Source organism: Hyperolius riggenbachi, chromosome 1, assembly GCF_040937935.1.
Source record: "Hyperolius riggenbachi isolate aHypRig1 chromosome 1, aHypRig1.pri, whole genome shotgun sequence".
In the NCBI taxonomy this organism is placed as follows: domain Eukaryota; kingdom Metazoa; phylum Chordata; class Amphibia; order Anura; family Hyperoliidae; genus Hyperolius; species Hyperolius riggenbachi.
This window is the reverse complement of record NC_090646.1, coordinates 88,435,765-88,456,280: the sequence shown is the minus strand read 5'-3', so window position 1 is coordinate 88,456,280 and position 20,516 is coordinate 88,435,765. Positions and strand designations below refer to the sequence as shown.

The following is a 20,516-nucleotide window of genomic DNA, read 5'->3' as shown; positions in this document are numbered from 1 at the left end:
CTTACGTTGTATACCATATTAAATGCCCCTGCAGCTATATATATGTGGGTATGACCACACAGAATTTAAAACTTCGTATTTCTGCACATAAATCTGCGATAAGAAATCATACGGTTGGGCAGGCAGTATCTGAACATTTTACTATGTGTGGTCATAGTGTTGCTCAGCTAAAAGTGATGGCAATAGATGGGGCCCCTAATACATGGAGGGGAGGAGATCGTGTTAAAGAGCTCTTACGCAGGGAGGCTGGATGGATCAGGAGACTGGATGCTATGGGGAGGGCAGGTTTAAACAGAGAATATGATTTATGCTTTTGTATTTAGGTGGTGTCATTAAATTAGCCTGTTCATGTCTATGTAGTAGAAGTTTTATACTCATTTCTTTTTTCTTATCATGTTTTATCTTTGTTTTTACAGGTGCTCCTGGCAGCACATAACATCTGACAGCTCAGACTGCGGTAGTGCGGCGGAATTCCGGATACAGCGTACGGAGATGGGTGTGAGTATGATAGCGGCGCTTTGATTGTTTATATTTACTATGGTAGCTATGGCTACGCTCTTTCTGCCGCTCCACCCACCGTCCCTACGCTGTGATACCGCTCTGGCCGCATTGGTTGGCAACAGGGAGCGATGATTGGCCTGTCTTGTGTCATGTTACCCTGACATCACTTCCGGGATGTACGGAGGTTGTCAGCAGGGACATGAGCGTCCTGGAGCCTGTGATGCGGCCATGGTAGCGGCGGTTTTTGCGCTGTGCCCCCATAGGTGAGCTGCCATTTGAAATCCTTTACTCTGATTGGTGGTCTAGACATCTTGTATGTTCCCCATCAGGTCCGTTTTTGTGAGCTGCTGGGATTGGTTATGGGATTGTGAGGGGTGTGTTTTATTTCCTATATATTTGACATATGCACTGTGTTTATTTGTATTTTGTCTGCAACTTGACAAAGGCCTTGTTATGGCCGAAACAGCAGTCTGTCGTTGCGATTGGATGACAGAATAAAGTAATTGAGCTATAATACTTCGTGTGGTGCCGGTTTCTGAGGATACTCATTGCTGTGGCCCCTTGGTACTGGGGTGTAACCAAGGCACACTTTACTTTGAAGCCAATATTGGTGCTCCTGGATCTGTGCGTTTCGATATTTTACTATTGGCATTAGCCAGCGCCCAATAGTAGAATATCAGTAATATAACTGATATTCTACAAGTGGCTACACCCACCGCCCAATTTCCCAGACGCCCTTTTTCAGCATATGCATCTGGGGAGGGGGAGTGTGTGTGTGTGTTTCACGTAGCTTCACCCACCGCCCAATTTTCCAGACGCCCTTTTTCAGCATATGCATCTGGGGAGGGGGAGTGTGTGTGTTTGCTTCACGTAGCTTCTTTATACTGCAGGGCCACGTGTGGAGAGTACACTAGATCCACGTGTGCAGACATGGCTACCTAAAGCTGACTATCTGTTTGAGGATTATACTTATTGTAGGAGCGGGGGTGGGGGCTGAGCTATACTGCAAGGAGATGGAGAGGAGAGTTGTTTAGGGGGGCAGGTGAGTGGGTTTGAAGGGTGGTTTGGTGCAAACTGTGGCTCAGAAGACTCTTGATGCATCACTGTGTGAAGGGTTGGCACTACCATAGGGGCAACCTAAGCAATTGCCTCTGGGCCCCCAGTGTGCTGCTGGCCCTGCCAGGTCTCCACCCAGCTTGTGCTTCCCAGGGCACCTGCAAAGTTTTTTTTAGCAGCATAGCAACTTAACTGATCCGGCAGGTGTGCTGCTACAACAGTCCATGCTCATATCTCTAATTACTTCCTGTATATGCACGCTGCTATGGGAGCCGCTGTTCTGTCACAGCGTGTGGTGGGCTGCTCTGATATGAGGTCTGCAGTGCAGTGGCGGCGACATGAAGAGGAGGGGGAGTTTAGAGGAAACGGCAGCTGAGAAGCAGGGGTCTAGTCCTGGGAAAAGAGGTGAGTGGACTCACCCCGACCCCGGCCGCCCCCCCCCCCCCCAAAAAAAAAAATAAGTTTGGGCAACCTTGTTAATTGTCATTATTTTCCAATAATTAGTTCTAAAGGTTTTGGAATCAATAAAAATGACAACGGTGTCCAATATATCTGGCACTGGTAGGCAGACTAGAGGTCAACATCTGGCAGTGGCACAGGCAGACTAGAGGCCATTTATCAGGCAATATATCTGGCACTGACAGGCAGACTAGAGGTCAATATCAGGCAATATATCTGGCACTGGCAGGCAGACTAGAGGTCAATATCAGGCAATATATCTGGCAGTGGCACAGACAGACTAGAAGTCAATTATCAGGCAATAATCTGGCACTGACAGGCAGACTAGAGGCCAATTATCAGGCAACATATCTGGCAGTGGCACAGACAGACTAGAGGTCAATTATCAGGCAATAATCTGGCACTGGCAGGCAGACTAGAGGTCAAATCTGGCACTGGCAGGCAGAGTGGCAGACTAGAGGTCAGTATCAGGGGCGCCGCGAGGCATAAAGCGAACCAAGCGGTCGCTTGGGGCCTCAAGATCGTAGGGGCCTCGGCGGCTCAGTGACGTCGGCGTGACGTCACTGTTTTCCTGCAGCCGTGCGGGGCTGGCAGAGCAGAGTAGGGCAGGGCTACGGGAAGATGGCCACCGCCGAAGCCCTGCTCTGGAGACTATGCCTCCAGTACAGGGCTTCGGGTGGCCATCTTCCCGTAGCCCTGATTCAATCAGCGCGGGAGATTGGAGGAGGGAGGGAGCTCCGTGGGAACTGCGCGCCTGAAGAGCCGGCCAGGAGAGGAGACGGGGAGAGAAGACTTCTGCCAGTGCCAGGTGAGTAAATTCTTTTATTTTTGCAGCTCTGAAAATGTGCCCTAATTGCGTTTGATATCTGCTGAACTGTTCCCTAATTGTGTTTGATTTCTGCTGAACTGTGCCCTAATTGTGTTTGATTTCTGCTGAACTGTTGCCTAATTGTGTTTGATTTCTGCTGAACTGTGCCCTAATTGTGTTTGATTTCTGCTGAACTGTGCCCTATAAGTGTTTGATTTCTGCTGAACTGTGCCCTAATTGTGTTTGATTTCTGCTGAACTGTGCCCTAATTGTGTTTGATTTCTGCTGAACTGTGCCCTATAAGTGTTTGATTTCTGCTGAACTGTGCCCTAATTGTGTTTGATTTCTGCTGAACTGTGCCCTAATTGTGTTTGATTTCTGCTGAACTGTGCCCTAATTGTGTTTGATTTCTGCTGAACTGTGCCCTAATTGTGTTTGATTTCTGCTGAACTGTGCCCTAATAGTGTTTGATTTCTGCTGAACTGTTGCCTAATTGTGTTTGATTTCTGCTGAACTGTGCCCTAATTGTGTTTGATTTCTGCTGAACTGTTGCCTAATTGTGTTTGATTTCTGCTGAAAATGTGCCCTAATTGCGTTTGATATCTGCTGAAAATGTGCCCTAATTGCGTTTGATTTCTGCTGAACTGTGCCCTAATTGCGTTTGATTTCTGCTGAACTGTGCCCTAATTGCGTTTGATATCTGCTGAAAATGTGCCCTAATTGCGTTTGATTTCTGCTGAACTGTGCCCTAATTGCGTTTGATTTCTGCTGAACTGTGCCCTAATTGCGTTTGATATCTGCTGAAAATGTGCCCTAATTGCGTTTGATTTCTGCTGAAAATGTGCCCAAATTGCGTTTGATTTCTGCTGAAATGTGGCCCTAATTGCGTTTGATTTCTGCTGAAAATGTGCCATAATTGCGTTTGATTTCTGCTGAAAATGTGCCCAAATTGCGTTTGATTTCTGCTGAAATGTGGCCCTAATTGCGTTTGATTTCTGCTGAAAATGTGCCATAATTACGTTTGATTTCTGCTGAAAATGTGCCCAAATTGAGTTTGATTTCTGCTGAAAATGTGCCCTAATTTCGTTTGATTTCTGCTGAAAATGTGCCCAAATTGCGTTTGATTTCTGCTGAAATGTGGCCCTAATTGCGTTTGATTTCTTCTGAAAATGTACCCAAATTGCGTTTGATTTCTGCTGAAATGTGGCCCAAATTGCGTTTCATTTCTGCTGAAATGTGGCCCAAATTGCGTTTGATTTCTGCTGAAATGTGGCCCAAATTCTGTTTGTTTTCTGTTGAAATGTTGCACAAATTGCGTTTGTTTTCTGCTGAAATGTTGCACAAATTGCATTTTTATTTTCTGGTGTCTGGGGTAACTGATGCTGCATTTATTATTTAATGGTCATAGTTGGCTATATATTTGCTGTGCTTCGGTTAAGCTCCGCCCATACAATGTCATGGCCAAATCCATCTTCGGAGGGCCATCTTCCCGTAGCCCTGATTCAATCAGCGCGGGAGCTTGGAGGAGGGAGGGAGCTCCGTGGGAACTGCGCGCCTGAGGAGCCGGCCAGGAGAGGAGACGGGGAGAGAAGACTTCTGCCAGTGCCAGGTGAGTAAATTCTTTTATTTTTGCAGCTCTGAAAATGTGCCCTAATTGCGTTTGATATCTGCTGAAAATGTGCCCAAATTGAGTTTGATTTCTGCTGAAAATGTGCCCTAATTTCGTTTGATTTCTGCTGAAAATGTGCCCAAATTGCGTTTGATTTCTGCTGAAATGTGGCCTTAATTGCGTTTGATTTCTGCTGAAAATGTACCCAAATTACGTTTGATTTCTGCTGAAATGTGGCCCAAATTACGTTTCATTTCTGCTGAAATGTGGCCCAAATTGCGTTTCATTTCTGCTGAAATGTGGCCCAAATTGCGTTTGATTTCTGCTGAAATGTGGCCCAAATTCTGTTTGCTTTCTGTTGAAATGTTGCACAAATTGCGTTTGTTTTCTGCTGAAATGTTGCACAAATTGCATTTTTATTTTCTGGTGTCTGGGGTAACTGATGCTGCATTTATTATTTAATGGTCATAGTTGGCTATATATTTGCTGTGCTACGGTTAAGCTCCGCCCATACAATGTCATGGCCAAATCCATCTTTCGGCGCGGCGCACTGCGCGCGCCTCAATCACCCCCACATCCATTTTCCCCGCAAACAGCCCCGCCCCAATCCGCCCTCCAGCTCCACCCACATGTCATGGTCACTCCCATTTATGCGTGATAGCCACACCCATTTTTTGCCGCGGCGCGCGAGGTGCGCTGCAGGATAGGGCCACTTCCTACAGTCCGCTTGGGGCCACAAAAACCTTAGCTGCACCCCTGGTCAGTATCAGGCAATATCTGGCACTGGCAGGCAGAATGGCAGACTAGAGGTCAATATCAGGCAATATCTGGCATTGGCAGGCAGAGTGGCAGACTAGAGGTCAATATCAGGCAATATCTGACACTGGCAGGCAGAATGGCAGACTAGAGGTCAATATCAGGCAATATCTGGCACTGGCAGGCAGAATGGCAGACTAGAGGTCAATATCAGGCATCTGCCACTGGCAGGCAGAATGGCAGACTAGACTGTCAGTGTCACTGACTAAAATGCAGCCAGCAACTTGCTACCAACAAGCACAGTAGGTGCTGACCTCTGCTGAGTCTGAGAGGCGAGCGAGAGCAAAGTGGCCCGGGTACTCAGCGAGGAAATCAAATCAAAACAGCGCTAAAGCTGTGAGTGACTCTGTCTCTCTGGGGCTGCGGTTGACTGAATGGCGCTGCTTGGCGGGATGAAAAGCGTAGACGTACTGCCCCTGCACGTCATTACGCTACCGCCCACATTATAGAGAGGAGGGGAGAAGGGAGGAAATAGCGCTGAGCGGTCATGTGACTGAGCAGTGTCACATGACTGCTGCTCTGCGTTCCAGGACCGACCAGGAAGGAACTGGGGAGAAAGATACGAGTCCTGCAAGGGTGGACGGCGTCCACGCTCAAGAAATAGTGGACGTCGTCCACCCGCGTTCACGCAGGACTCGACCCCTTCTCAGATGGTAATATGATCAGCGGCCGCAGGTAAGGTGGGAGAGAGTCAGCCGAGATGCTGCTCCTGCGTCCCATGCCACCTGACGCACATGCGTCACTTGGCGTCATGGGTGAGACAGCGCTGAGTAATATAGTAAGTGGGTCCAGGGGAACTGAGATACCAAGAACCAGTGTCATCAAGTTTCAAACTTCATGCCATAAAGGTGATATCACTTCACACAGGGTTCCTTTATTTGTCCAACACCTCCAACAAATATCAGAAGCATCAGGATACATTTTAGACAGGGCCACTGGGGTCAGATACTGTCGATATAAAATTTCAGAAATATTAAAGGATAAGTCCAATCTAATGAAAAAATAAAAATCCACTTACCTGGGGCTTCCTCCAGCTCCTGGCAGCCGTCCTGTGCCCTCACGCTGACGACATCAGGACTGTACTGCGCAGGCCTGATGTCAGCGCGACCACGTGAGCTGCACGGTGGAGCGCAGAAAAAGCCGACCTGGCGAGGTTGGCATCTGCACCGGAGGGGACCGGGAGCCACCGAAGCTTCGACGAGGGCACAGGACGGCTGCCAGAGGCTGGAGGAAGCCCCAGGTAAGTCGAATTTATTTTTTAATGAGCTTGGACGTATCCTTTAAACACACTTTTCAGTAGAAGAATACATACATTACATAGATCTGTACAGCAGTCCTGAAAAAGGGACAAATGAGTAAGAAGGACAGAGAGATTTATAGTTGCCAAAGAGGGACTGCCCCTCTGAAAAAGGGACAGTTTGGAGCTCTGTTTTCCCCTAACTTTAGTTGTTATTCTCCCCCTCATTCCTCTAGTGTCAGACAGTGGGGGGCTCTGTGACCAGGCTAGAAGGATCTGCCTCCAGTATCTGTGGAAGCTGAGCCCCGCTGCGGAGCAGGTGAGCGCCACAGGCAGCCCTGTACACAGTGACAGCCTGTCTCTATCCTCCAATCAGCTGCCTCCGCTCATCACAACACAAGCTTCGCCTAGGAGACGGCGGGGAGGGCAGAGCAGCGGCGGCCGGGGAGGGATAGGAGGGGGCTGGGAGAAGGAGAGGAGGCGGAGGCAGCTATTGTCAGCTGGGAAGAAAGTTGAACGTTGGGGAGGGAGAGAGATAACTTTTCAAATGCGGAGTATAGCGCTGTGTGCGCGCCGGGAGATGCGGGCTGATCGGTGAGTGACCCGGGACTGGATCCCCTGTGTGATCTCTGCCGATCCATGGGGAGGTGTGTGTGCTGTAACTGGATCCCTCAGAGGATCTATTGTGTGCCTGGGCTGCATGTCCTGGGGCCTGGCTGCTCTTCTGCACTGCTGGCTATTCTATTCTTGTAGTATTGTGCTGCTCTCTATGGCAAGAGGCACGTTCACTTCTGCAGCATTTCTGGCTTTATCACTTGTCTGCAAGTTTTCATTGTACTTTCTGTCATATGGAGTCTCCTTTATCAATATAACTTTTCTATCATTGTTTCTCTTTTGTTAGCAGATATCCCTTCCTTCTTTACTACAGAATACAAGCTTGTTTTTTTTTCTTCTATACTATTCTATACTATTCACTTTGCCATAGTTAGGGCCCATTTCCACTATCGCGAGTTCGCATGCAAAATCGGATAGCAATACAAGTGAATTGGACTGTTTCCACTTGTCAGGAATTCCGTTGCGTTTTTCTGTGCAGAAAAAATTTGCATGGCAGAGCCATCAGAATTCGCATATCGCATACCGCTATGCGAATCGCATACAATGTATTTAATAGGAAATTCGCATGAGGTTTGGGTATGTGAATTTTCATGCGAATTCTAATGAAAATTTGCATAGAAACAATGGAAAAGCACACCAGCACTGCCATAGTTAAATTCGCATACATCGTCATCCATGCAAATTTTCATGCAAATTCGCGTGCGAATTTTTACCGTGGCGATTCGCACCGCAAAAGTGGAAATGCAGCCTTACCATACTAAAGAGTTGAGAAAGCAGGTAGATAGGTAGACACCTTCAGCATCTAATTATTATTATTGTTATTATTATAATGATCACTTTGTTTTGCTATAGCACTGTTATTTAAGTATATCTATGTATAGCACAGTGCTTCATATAGTGCTTATTGGCCCATATGCAACTCCCCTTTTTCTCCTGAGTTTTCCTCTAGGTGATATAACCTCGTTATAAAATGCCATTTAAAGGGACACTTAAGTCAAACAAGAAAAATGAGTTTTACTCACCTAGGGCTTCCAATAGCCCCCTGCAGCTGTCCGGTGCCCTCGCCGTCTACCTCCGATCCTCCTGGCCCCACCGGCAGCTACTTCCTGTTTCGGTGACAGGAGCTGACAGGCTGGGGACGTGAGTGATTCTTCGCGTTCCCAGACACATTAGCACCCTCTATGCTGCTATATGGTATATGATATATGCTATAGCAGCATAGATGGCGTTATTGTGGCCAGGAACGTGAAGAATCACTCGCGTCCCCAGCCTGTCAGCTCCTGTCACCGAAACAGGAAGTGGCTGCCGGTGGGGCCAGGAGGATCGGAGGGAGACGGCAAGGGCACCGGACAGCTGCAGGGGGCTATTGGAAGCCCCAGGTGAGTAAAACTCATTTTTTTTGTTTGACTTAAGTGTCCCTTTAAACCATTAGCATGCAAGAAAATACTAAAAATAATTTTGATAGTACTTTTTCACCGACTTTTGGGTACTTTTTTAAATTGTAATATACTTAAAAGTTAATTTAAAAAGAATATGAAAATCATCTCCTAGGAGATATCTCAGGAGAACGAGTTAATTGCATTTCATGTCACTAACTGTCCTTTAGGGGAACTCACGATTGAATCCCTCCCATAGTCTGCCATTGTCTTTATGTTCCTATTGCAGTCTGTGACCAATTTTTGGGGGATGTGGGTGGAAACTGGATTACACAGAGAAGAACATACAAGCTCCATGCAGATAGTGTCTTGGCCCAGATTCGAGCCAGAGTCCCAAGCACTCTGCAAGATGAGAGTGCTATCCACTGCGCCAACATGCTGGCCATATATTGGTGGTGTGATGTATGGTTTGAGCGATGTGTCATTGGGACCAGGAAGTTATCAACTTGAGGAAGAAGCAATGGCCAATGGAATCTGAAACTGAATCTCAAGGTGAAAGGTGTTTATTGGTTGGAATTATCAGGGTTAGACGCCAAGGAGGAGGTTACTGTATATACTCGCCTAATTTGTCAGCACAGAAATTGTGCTGAAGCGTTAGTCCCTCGGCTTATATGCTAGTCAGTGGAGCGAATGGTGGAGCAGGTTTTGTTACTGACAGAGGAGCTTAAAGGGAACCTAAACTGAGAGGGATATGGATATTTGCTTTTAAACAATACTAGTTGCCTGGCAGTCCTACTGATCTCTTTGGCTGTAGTAGTGGCTGAAACAAGCATGCAGCTAATTCAGTCTGACTTCAGTCAAACACAGACACAGAACATTTATATCGCGCTTTTCTCCTGGCGGACTCAAAGTGCCAGAGCTGCAGCCACTAGGACGCGCTCTATAGGCAGTAGCAGTGTTAGGGAGACTTGCCCAAGGTCTCCTGCTGAATAGGTGCTGGCTTACTGAACAGGCAAAGCCGAGATTCGAACCCAGGTCTCCTGTGTCAGAGGCAGAGCCCTTAACCATTACACTATCCAGCCACCTGATCTGCATGCTTGTTCAGGGGCTGTGGCTAAAAGTATTAGGGGCACAGAATCCTCAGGAGAGTCAGGCAACTGGTAATATTGTAAAAGGAAAAATCCATATCCTTCTCAATTTAGGTTCCCTTTAAGGATTGTGCACTAGTGATTCTGCTCTTGCCAGCTGGATCCATGCTGTGTCTGTGCCCCTATCCCCTGCAACATGGTGTGCAGAGTGTGCTGCTCAAGACTACCTGTGTCCCCTGGCTTGTGAATCGGAGTGTGCAAGCAACGTGTCAGTCGTGCAATGATCAGGGATGCTTTCTGTGTGGCAATCGCTGTGTCTCATATCTATAACGTCTTAAGACACAGTGGTATCATCCTTGGGGCAAATCTGGCTATGGGCCGAGGGGCTGACTTGCACTGTGGGCACATCAGGCTACTGTGGAGGGGGCTATACCGGATGGGGGCTTATATGTGAGTCAATCCCTTTTTCCTGGTTTCTAAGGGAAAAGTGTGTACCCCGGCTTATACACGGGTCGGCTTATATGCAAGTATTTACGGTACTTTTAGTTCTTAGGGTTGGTGGTTAAGATTAGGTGTTGGGAAAGAGTTACTGATGAGAAGAGAGTTAAGGCTTGCACCAATCGCATGCAATTTCGCACAATGTGAAATTGTACGTAATGCTTTTCAGTGGCGATACCATAGACTGCCAGCAAGTGGTGGGTGAAACGTGTTGAAACACAAACTGAATGCGCAAAATTGTCTGCAGAAAACTGCAGTGGTTTTCCGTGGTTGCAAATGTGGTCCAAGCCTTGTTGGGGTTAAGCATCAGCAAGGAAGGAAAGTTAGGATTAGATTGGGATTAGATGTCAGAAAGGAGTTACCAGGAAGAAGGAAGGTAAGGTGTCAGGACCGGGTTTACAGTTAAGAATGGAGGTTAGGAGTCAGGAACGGGTTAAAGTTAAGTTATGATAGGGTAAGGCATTAGGAGGAGGTTAAAATGGGAGGTCGGAGTAATGCTGGGCATGTACGGCTCGATTTTTGCCGCTCGATTCTATGCCCGATCGGTTTCCGCGCTCAATTCTGCAGGTGATTCTCTTATCTTCCGCTCGTTTTTCTTATCTTTTCCTGTTGTCCTCCATGCAGAATTGAGCGTGGAAACGATCGGGCGGGAGATCGGACATGTCGGAAATTATCGAGCCATCTAAATGGCTCAGAATTGAGCTGTGTATTCCCAACATTAAAGTGAACCAGAAGTAAACAGAATTAAAAAATAGATGCCTATGGAGAGGGAAAGCTCTGGATCCTTCCTGGTCCTCTCTCCATCCCTCTGTTCCATTGTCAGGCCCTGGTGAAGCTCTTCAACCAGTTTGGCCAAGTATGTCTTCAGCCCTCCTTGGGGAGTCTGCTGAAGATGAGAGGATCCCCACTGCACACCTGCAAGTGTGGGGTTGCTTGCACATGCGCTGTACAGACATCTTCTGAAGTACCTGGGGGACGCGAGTACTTCTGATTACTGCTGAGGAGTCCTGAAGACACATAACTTCAACGGGGGACAGTGGTGGAACAAGGGGACAGTGAGGACCAGGAAAGCGCCTTCTTCATTAGGTAAGTATCGTACCTGAAGCGACTTTCTGTGCTGTAAGTCTTATGTGATTTCTCTTGTTTCTGTAATGACCACTGTTGTCTGCTATAGAATACACCCACTGTCCATGTTCTGATAGTTCTTATTATACAGAACAACCAGACTTATCCAAGTCTGGTTGTTACTCTTTTCTTCCTGACTACTCTGAATACAAGTCATGTTATAAATAATCATTTACCATTCACTGTAATACTCAATGCAAGTCTCTGTGAGCAGATGTTTGTGTCTAGTGAATATACGGGACATCTTGTGAATACTTATCTATATGTTTAGTTGTTTCTTCTAGTTTCTGTATTAATGAACTGGAAGCTCTTCTTGTTTCTGCTGCTATGGTTATGGCTAGACAATAGATGCATTAGTGAATGATGCAAGTATGATGCGACTTTTGAATACCAGTTTCATAACCAGTTCTTTCTATTGCCTGAGAATACAATTTAAAGGACAACTGCACTTCTGTTATTTATTTTTCCACAGAACTCTATAAAGGGAACCTGAAATGAGGAAACTCACATTACCTAAGTAGAGTCTGGATACCATAGAGCCTTCTCGATCCACCGTCTGGCCCGTCATTCCTCCACTGTCCCCAGTGGAATTTATCCGACCTAATGCCTACGGAAGTACTAACATCGCCAAGTACTTCTGAAGGCGAGCGCATCCGTTATCCGGGCTGGCGCATGCACAGTACAGAATTGCATTGTCTTCAGAAACAGGGACGAGAGTACCTCTGTAGGCTGCCCAAGGACTATCAAAAACCTAGCAGGCCAAATAACTTCTACCAGGGACAGTGAAGGAATGACGGGACAGACCAAGGCCCGGGAAGGCTTTATGGCATCCAGAGTCTTCCTTCTCACACAGCGCAGTGGCTTCCGTCTGGTGGTGTTATTAGGGGGTCAGTTGGGCGTCAGGGGTGGTGGGGTGGTCTCCTTTACGTGCTAGATTCTTTGCAGAGGTAGTCCTTAATGGCTGCCTAGGATTAATTGAATCCAGCGTGTGTATGTAGCAAAGAAGCTGTGTCATTCAGCTGAGACCATAAAAAACATTCAACCTACTTTTTTAGCTTTTAAATACAAAATAAAACTCTGGGATTCTATGAAAGTCGTATTTAGGATTAGGGCACTAGATAGAATATTTTTTTTTTTTATCTCGTTTATTTTTGGTTCAGGTTTGGTTTCAACTTGTATGCAAATTGGAATTACTGGCATCTTATTGACTATGTCCAACTGTCACCCAAACAGGTGCTAGTGATAAATTTCCCAAACAGGACATCCTGTCTGGGAACTGTAGTCGAAGGTGCTGTGTCCTCTCCCTCAGGGGAGAATTTCTCGAAGGGCTGGGACCCACTAGAAATCCCAAATGCTAGTGATTTGCGTAGCATTTTGCCTATGATGGTGAATCTGCTAGTGCGCTCAAAAGTGGGCCTTAGCCCTAATTTCCTGTTCGTGTTTCTAGAAATGGAAGCAAAGGGAAATCTCTCAAGTAGGAGCAACAACATCATTAAAATCTTGACAGTAGTTCTGTCCCTTCCCTATTCTATTTAAAGAAATAGACAAGTTTTGTCAGGAATGCTATTTTTAAAAAGGAGTTCCTAATTTTACCACTACAGCCAGGGGGGTTGCCATGGATACCTGACACTACCAGTTCCCTTCTGGAAGATATCAGTTCCAGTAGATCAGGTTGTCAGGCTGCATGAATAGCCATTCACTGAGCAGATGGTTGGTTGATATTGGTTGTCCAACTGTCAAAAGGACTTATTCAGTGTTTGTTTCCGATATATATTCACAGGCCCCAAATAATTAAATACTGTTGTTGTACGTAAAAGCTTAACTCTAACCTGAAAAATAAAAGTTCAAATAAACATACACCTGTCATACTTACCTTCCGTGTAGTCTACTCATCCATTTCTTTCTCCTCTCCTGTCTCCTGTTTGTCCACTGTGATCAATTAAATTCTCTGTCCTGTATTTTGAAAATGGCATTGACCCTGTAACAGCTTCCTGGGCAGCACACTGTTCAACTATAATATCGCCCACTTGAGCCATAGGGAAACATGGAAATGACCTTGCACATCAGTTGTCCTTTCAGTTGTAACTGACAGCAACTGATATAAACCGAACAGTAACTAATATATTTCAGTTCTGACAAAATCTTGTCAGAACTGGAAGGAATCGTTGTAAGAAGAACTTCTGAGAGGAGCTGATGGCACGTATGTAATATTCTTTACAGGTACATCATGTGTTTATTTTAAATAATTTTAATTGGTTCAGGTTCCCTTTAAAGGTGGAGTTCTGCTTGAATATGTTCTTAAAGGGAACCTGAAGCGAGGAAAATCGTTTAAAATAAACACATGAAGTAGCTGCAAATGAATATTACATACATCACCATTTTCTTCTTACAATGATCCCTTCCAGTTCCGACAATATTTTGTCAGAACTGAAATATACCAGTTTCAGTCAGTTATATATCAGTAGCTGTCAGTTACAACTGAATGTGCAAGGTAATGTCCATGTTTCCCAATGGCTCAAGTGAGTGATATTACAGTTTAACAGTGTGCTGAACAGGAAGCTGTTAGAGGGTAATAGCCATTTTTAAAATGGAGGACGGAGAAATCCATTGATCACAGTGGACAAATGGGACGCAGGAGAGGAGAAAGAGATTGAGTAGTAGACTACACAGGAGGTAAGTATGGCCTGTGTATGGGTATTTTGACTTTTTTTTATTTTCAGTTCAGGTTCTCTTTAAGGGATTGGCATTGGAACCGTATACTTGGCCTTACTGGATAAGAACAACCAGCCAAAAAGTCCAGCTCTGTGACTCTCCTGGTCATAGGGGAAAGTTATTGTGGTACAGTCTAGTTGGATCAGTCTTCTGTCATCACTGTTAGCCCGGCCTTTTACACCAGTAAATTCAAGACTTACAATAAGAAAAAAAATGTATTTTGGAGTTTTTCTGTTTACTGTGTTGTTTATATTCAAGCACCATTTGTTTAGTTATTGCTTTGGATGACTGTTTAGGAAGTATAGCTGTTCAGACGCACTGCTTGGTTCTGTTCTATAGATAGAGGAGGGGGTAGGACAAGTGGGCAGCTCCCCAGATGCTGAAGGTGAAAGTGGATTCGAGATAAACTTTTACTCATTGCATAATTGTGTTCCTTTCATATAGTTTTTAGGGGATTCCTCAAGCCAAATACTTTTTTGTTTTAATACTTTAAATACCTATAAACTAAACAAGCCTCGCCCACAGCTTCTGGCACTCTGAGCCTTAGTAGCAAGGGCTTATGAAAGCTCAGTCTGGGCAGGAGGAGGAGGTTAATAGCCGGAAATTTCAGAGGCAGAGGGGAGTGAAGTTTTCACAGGCTGAGGGCTGGCGGTGCAGAGCAGCTTGCCTGTGTGTAATGTGACAAACAGAACATGGCTGCCCTCATTGTATCACGGGAATAAATAATCATAAACTGTTGAAGCTGTTTGCAGCTAGATTTGCTGTGTAAACTACCTAAACTTTAGATACGATATTTAGACAAGTTACTTGTTACAGTTAGTTTTTCATCTCGGATCCACTTTAAATAAAAATATATGATCTTCTTTGCTCATAACTGGAAGACAGTGATGGGGAATCTCTACAATTGGGACACCGTCATTAATGACTGCATTCAAAGCCACAAAAGTTTTTGACTCCTTTTCATGGTATCCAAAACTGAAATGAATGATGAGGATTGAACATAATATTTCCTACCTATCCCATCTCTTACATAGAAGTGTTCTGGTGCAATTGTTCTTTCCCCATACATAGTTCCTGTGCGGCACAGTGGTGTCTGTGGTGCCGCAGGCACTTCCTGTGGATAACTAGGGTTCAGGAGTTAGCCATCTAATTAGTAAATATCTGTTTCTTAAATTGTCTTTTTTGTATCTGCATTTTACCTGCCTAAGTATTATGTAGCATGAATAATTTAATACAGAGCATATGGAATTCCTGGGACTTTGTAGCAGATAAGTGACAAGAGGGTCTTGCCTACACTCGTCCTTTTCTAATGGTTGCCATGGAATGACCTCTGTTATAGGTTAGAAAAGTTATCATCCCGAAATCTTACAGATAAGCTAATTGGGGCCTGATGCAAGAAAGGCTGGTAAAGAGCATACTTGTAATTTAAGGCGCTGGGAAATTTCGTCGCAGGGCGTAGCCGAAAAGACTACTCACCATGCTCCTGAAAAAGTCTCGGTGGCGTCAATTACTATTCCTCCTCCAGGCGGCCATTGACTCTGGGGTAAGATGCAATTCGGCTTCCAGCTATTGCAGGTGGCAGAATTACACGGTTTTATCATAATTTAGGCTCCCGTCTTTTGACGGTGCCCAATTAACTTACTGAGCACCCCTATAGCCATAATTCAAATTACGGCCTATGGTGGTGCCGGCTGTGCCTTAATTACCATCACTGTTTTTTCCTAATTCGTGGTAAAGACTGGGACTAAACATCTAATAGCGCCCATGGTACAATTCCGCGGCCGATTAATCATTACTGATCGCCGCGGTAATAGAATGGAAGCAATCAGTTGTGCCCAATTCCTGATAGCCAATTAGATCAGATGTGTTTTTTTTTTTTTTTTTTTTTTGGTTCGATCCCATTCATCTGATTGGCAGCGATCCGTTGGCTGCATAATTGTACTGTTAATGGGCATTTTAACAGCTCAGGTATTTGGTCCTGGTTAGTTACTTTGGGCCTTGCTGAACAGGTGGTCACGGTTCTTCCCCCCAGGTGTGCCATCATTTCCTCATACACATTGAAGTAGCCCACAAATGCTACTGAGCATGTGCGAAGTCATGAAACATATAAATTAACCCCATAATACCTGCCTGCAGGACTAACCTGGCAACCCTAGTTTACAGCCCTGCGCTCGCATCGGGGTTGCGGCGAATTTGTCACTTTTGCTGCATCGCGTCATTCTGAAAGGCCCCACAGACTTACATTGGCGTAGCGTTTGCTTGCGGTAAAACAGGCCAAAGCACCACGCCGGTGTGAAAGGGACCTGAGAGTTTTCAGATGTTGAACGTGTTTTTTTTTTTTATTTTTTTATTTTTTTTTATATATATATTACGCCACCTCAAGCAACTGTTTTTTGTTTTGCTGCTTGCCCTTCAATAGCCTTGTTTTATAACCACAGGCAGTGACCTTGGAAATCACTGTTTGCTCAGCTTCTGTAGGGTGAAAGAGAGTTGCTAGAGTGAAAAAAGTGGCAGTCAGCTAGCGTGTACACAGGTTACCATAGAGACCTGGTGGCATGTGTCAGACTTTCCCTGGGAATAAAGCAAGTTGTTGTTTGTATTTTACGACCACAGAGGAACAAACAGTGCAAGCTGCGGATTGACATGCAACACTTGGAGAGCCAGAGTACTATGGAGCTGTCACTGCATCCTCTCTCTAATGAGAAGGACACAACATCCCCTCAGAGCATTAGAAACACCTATTGTTTAGTGGGCTGGGGCTTTCAGTAAGGGTATGTGACAAGTAGGCCGAGAGTCAATTATCCGTATCCTGAGCAAACCCCAAACAAACTCGCACTCTCGCTGCTGGAGCGCCTATACACTTCAAATCTAAACTATAATGGCCCACATGCTAGTCACTTTTTCTCCTGACTTTTCACGTAGGTGATATTTTCACACCTTAAAATGCAATAAAATGCATTTTAAACCACCAGCAAGCAAGAAATTACTCAAATTAATTTTGATAGTACTTTTTCACCAACGTTTCAGAACTTTTCTCAATTGTAACATGCTGAAAGTTATTTTAAAGAGAAAATGGCAATTATGTCTTAGGTTTTGTTCACATCTAAAATTGAAATTGCAAACGTCAGCATTTTGTTATTTTTTTATTTATTTATTTTTTTAATTTTTAACCCCTCCTGGCGCTCCACTGTGTGCTGCGTTTTTTTTAAACGCGCTTTTCTAAAGCGTTTTTGCTGAGCGTTTTTTTTTTTTATTTACTGTAAAGTGAACTCTTTGACCCGGAAAAGAACAAATACAGTGTATTGTTTTTTAAAATCGCGAACGCAATCGCAACACAAAGCGATTTGTGAACGTTTTGCGCTTTTCCTATACCTTCCATTGGAGCAAAATTGCCTTAAAAATGGTACATGCGGCGCTTTTGTGAACAGAAAGCAGATGAAACGCGCTGATATGAACTATCCCATAAGGATTCATTGCACAAGGTATTTTAGGGCGTTTTCCGGCGCTCAAAAAAACCCTGCAAAATGCCCTTGGGGCTTGATTCACAAAGCCGTGCAAACTGTTTAGCACGGGTGTGCTAAACAGCACGTGAAGTGCCGTTTGCGGACTTTTGCGCGCGCAAAGTACAGTGATTCGCGCGATTGCGGATTTTTGCGCGCGCAATTTGCTGCGCTTCACGTGAAATGCGGCAAATTGCACGCGCAGAAGCCCTTAGGATATACGGTAACTCAGGAGTAAAAGTTAAAGGGTACCTGTGAGAAAAAAAAAAGTATTATACATACCTGGGGCTTCCCTTAAGGCTGATCGGTCCCTTGCCATCTTCCCACGCTGCCTGGATCCTCCACTAGATGTGTGCCGTTGCGCTCCCGCGGCTGCTAGCGTTCTGCACCTGCGCAATATGCCCTGACGTGGAGCTGTAGAGAGCCCCAGGTAGGTATAAAACTGGCTTTTTTTTTTCCCCGGTCTCAGGTTTACTTTAATTGCATATGGGCCAATGTGTTTTTAATAAAGACAGCATAGCATTTTTTTGTAGTCCTATTTCATTTATTAGGTTTAATTCTACATTTTTGTTTTTCCAAGGGCTGTAGTGTAGCCGTGGCCCATGTCATCTAGACAAGACACAGAACATTTATTTCAATAGAGCCGAGAGAATGTGATGTGGCGAGTGCACTCTACAAAAAAGCCGTGTACCATATACAATAATGATGGTGCAACATCCAGAATCAAATAGAAAGTCCATTCAATCATATCAAAAGAGGTAAAGCATTCCAGGAGCAACTCATCCAATATAAAACTTGAACTTTTAATTTGCTTTTCTTGTAAAAAACACAATGGTAACACACGGCTAAAAATACAAAAATGTAAGATACTTAACAGGCCATTGCAGATGAAATAGAGGTGCGGAGGTGTAGTCCACAGAACATTTATGTTGCGCTTTTGTCCTGCATGAGAAAATGATTTGAAGATATGCGCTAGAAAATGCTATGCAAATTAGCATTATTGCTAAGGGCTTTTTCACATTAGGGCAGATTTTCTGCGTTTCAACGCAAAGGGTAAAGTTTGCGTTGCCCAAGGTAAAATCAAAACGCCCATAGACTTTCATTTTAGCTTTCACATATAACACAGCCTTTTTGTGCGTTGCGTTACAGTGCACCCAGGCGCAGTTTTTCGGCCGACGCTAGCTTTATGCGTTACAATGTTAGTCAATGTAAAACGCACACTATGCGCGTTTTTAATCCGTTAACGCAGGCAATCAGTCCCAGAATGCAACAGAGGAACAATGTAGAAAGTTGAAAACTAAAAGAAAAGAAAATTACCTGCGTTTTCCTATGTGCTGTAACGCATTAAAAATGCACACTCACTGCAGTGCAACGCATATCAAAACGCATTAAAACGCATACAACAAAACGTATGCCTTGAGCGTTCTCCAACGCAAGCTCTGATGTGAAAGAGCCCTAAGAGTGTCAGAAGGAAGTTCTCCCCCTTGGACTTTTCAAGTCTATTTATTGGTCCTTTAATGTGATGGATGGCTCCAGTTACTAATGGAGAAGTTGTAAAGTGTACCTGAGGTCGGATACCCATCCCCCAAGCTCACTGTTCCAGTCCTGCAACCCTCTGAACAAGAGCTTGTCAAATATGTTCGGGTTGCTGTGCCACCGTCCATGTATGTGTGTGGCTGCACTGCAAGGCGGCACGAACCTGTGCAGTGGCACGAACCTGTGCAGTGGCACAAAGCGGCATAGAAGGCTCCGTGCTTCTACACAGGTGTGGTACATGTTGCTTCCTCACGGGACGAGAGAGCACAGGGATGACTCCATAGCGTGCTGCTGATCTGCACAGTCTTTTTAGTATGTTCTTAAGGTGCTCGTCTTTGCAGAATTATACTCTTGCCTTGCAGACCTAGGTTCAGTTATTGGCCAGAACACTATCAACATGGAGTTTGTGTTATGTTTTCTCAGGCCCTGTTCACAGCGGTCAGTTGTGTTGCAGAATAATTCTGCATTTCAACTCACTTCCCATTCAATTCTATGGTCCTGTTCACAGTAGGGGATCCTGTTATTCTAACTCGATGCATGCAGGCTTTGTATTGACGTCTATGGTCAGTCCCCTTTGCAGTTCACAGTCATTTATAATGCGTGAGTGATGCAACTGACCTCTGAGAACCTAACCTCACTGTTTTTGTGAGGTGCTGGTAAGATAATTGGCCCTAGACCAGTGATTGCAAACCTTTAGGCCTGGGATCCATTCTGGCCTCTTTACGATTTGGCTAATTGCGGGCAATTTGCGATTTCCCATGAACAGTTTTCACAGCGATTCTCTGATTGCGTTTTGGGCCTGCATCCAGTCAATGCAATCTCTCCAGGATCGCTACAAAAATGCTGCAGTCCGATCGTCGAGTGCAAGCACTGCAGTGAACCTCATTGAATTGTGGGAAATAGCTGTCTACAGCTGTTTCCAACTGCCAAAAAAGCAAGCAGCATCTCCTTCCACTGACATCACCTGCCAGCAGTAAAAATGTCACCATGTGATAAATGTCAATGTAAATCAGGGAGAGCATAATACTGTCCCTGCTAGCATAATATTGCCACTATTTAACTCTCTAGTAAGGCCACATCTGGAATATGGAATTTAGTTCTGGGCACCACATTACAAAAAAGATATTGCAATTTTAGAGCAGGTGCAGAGACGAGCAACAAAATTGATGCGTGGGATGGAAGGTCTCACTTACCAAGAAAGGTTAGATTAACTGGGTTTATTTATTCTAGAGAAAAGACACCTTAGAGGGGATCTAATTAACATGTATAAATACATCAGATGGCAATATAATAGCTTGGCGGATGAGCTTTTTGTCCCTAGGCCTTCTCAAAGGACTAGAGGACATGATCTGCGCATGGAGGAAAAACACTTTAGCCATTTATTTAGGAAAGGGTTCTTTACAGTAAGAGTGATTAAGATGTGGAATGCATTGCCACAGGAAGTCGTTATGGCAAACTCTATACCTGCATTTAAACGGGGCTTAGATGCTTTCCTTGCGTTGAAAGATGCCCATGGCTGCAATTACTAGGTAATGCCCAGTGGTGTTGATCCAGGGATTTTTATCTGATTGCCATCTGGA

General features: G+C 44.9%; 1 protein-coding gene across 6 annotated transcripts in view; it reads left to right on the top strand.

Annotated features, from left to right (window-relative positions):
* The first annotated feature begins 6,981 nt into the window (after positions 1 to 6,981).
* The window catches only part of RGS12 (regulator of G protein signaling 12), a 267,131-nt gene continuing 253,596 nt past the window's right edge, over positions 6,982 to 20,516 (top strand). For 5 of the 6 annotated variants that reach the window (XM_068276279.1, XM_068276271.1, XM_068276261.1 and 2 more), the window contains exon 1: positions 6,982 to 7,080. The gene's annotated coding sequence lies outside the window, so the exon portion shown is untranslated. Of the gene's footprint in view, positions 7,081 to 18,013; positions 18,159 to 20,516 lie in introns of those variants that run through there. The other variant, XM_068276252.1, reaches the window with a different exon arrangement.